The sequence below is a fragment of the Phyllobates terribilis genome, unplaced genomic scaffold (assembly GCF_046119375.1).
Source record: "Phyllobates terribilis strain yellow unplaced genomic scaffold, ASM4611937v1 Scaffold_303__1_contigs__length_2303217, whole genome shotgun sequence".
Lineage (NCBI taxonomy): Eukaryota > Metazoa > Chordata > Amphibia > Anura > Dendrobatidae > Phyllobates > Phyllobates terribilis.
The window spans coordinates 2058493-2061708 of NW_027363063.1; positions in this window are offsets into that span (position 1 = coordinate 2058493).

Below are 3216 nucleotides of genomic sequence, written 5' to 3' on the forward strand. Positions count from 1 at the left end.
CTAATCCTGTGTGATACTGTCTGCTGAGCTGTGTATCTAATACTCTCCTGTGTGATACTGTCTGCTGAGCAGTGTATCTAATACTCTCCTGTGTGATACTGTCTGATGAACCGTGTATCTAATCCCGCCCTGTGCGACACTGTCTGCTGAGCCGTGTATCTAATCCACTCCTGTGTGATACTGTCTGCTGAGCTGTGTATCTAATCCTATGCTGTGTGATACTGTCTGCTGATCTGTGTATCTAATCCTCTCCTGTGTGATACTGTCTGCTGAGCTGTGTATCTAATCCTACGCTGTGTGATACTGTCTGCTGAGCTGTGTATCTAATCCTCTCCTGTGTGATACTGTCTGCTGAGCTGTGTATCTAATCCTGTCCTGTGTGATACTGTCTGCTGAGCCGTGTATCTAATCCTATGCTGTGTGATACTGTCTGCTGAGCTGTGTATCTAATCTTATACTGTGTGATACTGCCTGCTGAGCTGCGTATCTAATCCTGTCCTGTGTGATACTTTCTGCTGAGCCGTGTATCTAATCCTATCCTGTGTGATACTGTCTGCTGAGCTGTGTATCTAATCTTATCCTGTGTGATACTGTCTGCTGAGCTGTGTATCTAATCTTATCCTGTGTGACACTGTCTGCTGAGCTGTGTATCTAAACCTATGCTGTGTATCTCATCCTCTCCTGTGTGATACTGTCTGCTGAGCTGTGTATCTAATCCTCTCCTGTGTGATACTGTCTGCTGAGCTATGTATCTAATCCTGTGTGATACTGTCTGCTGAGCTGTGCATCTAATCCTATCCTGTGTGATACTATCCGCAGAGCAGTGTATCTAATCTTATCCTGTGTGATACTGTCTGCTGAGCTGTGTATCTAATCCCCTCCTGTGTGATACTGTCTGCTGAGCTGTGTATCTAATCCCCTCCTGTGTGATACTGTCTGCTGAACCGTGTATCTAACCCTATGCTGTGTGATGCTGTCTGCTGAGCTGTGTATCTAATCCTATGCTGTGTGATACTCTCTGCTGAGCTGTGTATCTAATCCTCTCCTGTGTGATACTGTCTGCTGAGCTGTGTATCTAATCCTCTCCTGTGTGATACTGTCTGCTGAGCTGTGTGTCTAATCCTATCCTGTGTGATACTGTCTGCTGAGCTGTGTATCTAATCCTCTTCTGTGTGATAATGTCTGCTGAGCCGTGTATCTAATCCACTCCTGTGTGATACTGTCAGCTGAGCTGTGTATCTAATCCTCTCCTGTGTGATACTATCTGCTGAGCTGTGTATCTAATCTTCTCCTGTGTCATACTGTCTGATGAGCTGTGTATCTAATCCTCTCCTATGTGATACTGCCTACTGAGCTGTGTATCTAATCCTATCCTGTGTGATACTGTCTGCTGAGTCGTGTATCTAATCCCGCCCTGTGCGATACTGTCTGCTGAGCCGTGTGTCTAATCCACTCCTGTGTGATACTGTCAGCTGAGCTGTGTATCTGATCCTCTCCTGTGTGATACTGTCTGCTGAGCCGTGTATCTAATCCTCTACTGTGTGATACTGCCTACTGAGCTGTGCATCTAATCCTATCCTGTGTGATACCATCAGCTGAGCAGTGTATCTAATCCTATCCTGTGTGATACCATCTGCTGAGCTGTGTATCTAATCCTATCCTGTGTGATACTGTCTGCTGAGCTGTGTATCTAATCCACTCCTGTGTGATACTGTCTGCTGAGCTGTATATCTAATCCTATCCTGTGTGATACTATCTGCTGAGCTGTGTATCTAATCCTCTCCTGTGTGATACTGTCTGCTGAGCTGTGTATCTAATCCTCTCCTGTGTGATACTGTCAGCTGAGCTGTGTATCTAATCCTCTCCTGTGTGATACTGTCTGCTGAGCCGTGTATCTAATCCTGTCCTGTGTGATACTGTCTGCTGAGCTGTGTATCTAATCCTCTCCTGTGTGATACTGTCTGCTGAGCTGTGTATCTAATCCTGTCCTGTGTGATACTGTCTGCTGAGCTGTGTATCTAATCCTCTCCTGTGTGATACTGTCTGCTGAGCCGTATATCTAATCCTCTCCTGTGCGATACTGTCTGATGAGCCGTGTATCTAATCCTCTCCTGTGTGATACTGTCTGCTGAGCTGTGCATCTAATCCTATCCTGTGTGATACTATCTGCTGAGCAGTGTATCTAATCCTATCCTGTGTGATACCATCTGCTGAGCTGTGTATCTAATCCTATCCTGTGTGATACTGTCTGCTGAGCCGTGTATCTAATCCTCTCCTGTGTGATACTGTCTGCTGAGCTGTGTATCTAATCCTCTCCTGTGTGATACTGTCTGCTGAGCCGTGTATCTAATCCTACCCTGTGTGATACTGTCTGCTGAACCGTGTATCTAATCCTGCCCTGTGTGATACTGTCTGCTGAGCAGTGTATCTAATTCTATTCTGTGTGATACCATCTGCTGAGCTGTGTATCTAATCCTCTCCTGTGTGATACTGTCTGCTGAGCTGTGTATCAAATCCTCTCCTGTGTGATACTGTCTGCTGAGCCGTGTATCTAATCCTATCCTGTGTGATACCATCTGCTGAGCCGTGTAACTAATCCTCTCCTGTGTGATACTGTCTGCTGAGCCCTGTATCTAATCATATCCTGTGTGATACCATCTGCTGAGCAGTGTATCTAAACCTATCCTGTGTGATACCAGCTGCTGAGCTGTGTATCTAATCCTATCCTTTGTGATACTGTCTGCTGAGCTGTGTATCTAATCCTTTCCTGTGTGATACCATCTGCTGAGCTGTGTATCTAATCCTCTCCTGTGTGATAATGTCTGCTGAGCCGTGTATCTAATCCTCTCCTGTGTGATACTGTCTGCTGAGCTGTGTATCTAATCCTGTCCTGTGTGATACAGTCCGCTGAGCTATGTATCTAATCCTCTCCTGTGCGATATTCTCTGCTGAGCTGTGTATCTAATCCTCTCCTGTGTGATACTGTCTGCTGAGCTGTGCATCTAATCCTATCCTGTGTGATACTATCTGCTGAGCAGTGTATCTAATCCTATTCTGTGTGATACTGTCTGCTGAGCCGTGTATCTAATCCCGCCCTGTGCGATACTGTCTGCTGAGCCGTGGATCTAATCCACTCCTGTGTGATACTGTCTGCTGAGCTGTGTATCTAATCCCGCCCTGTGCGATACTGTCTGCTGAGCCGTGTATCTAATCCAC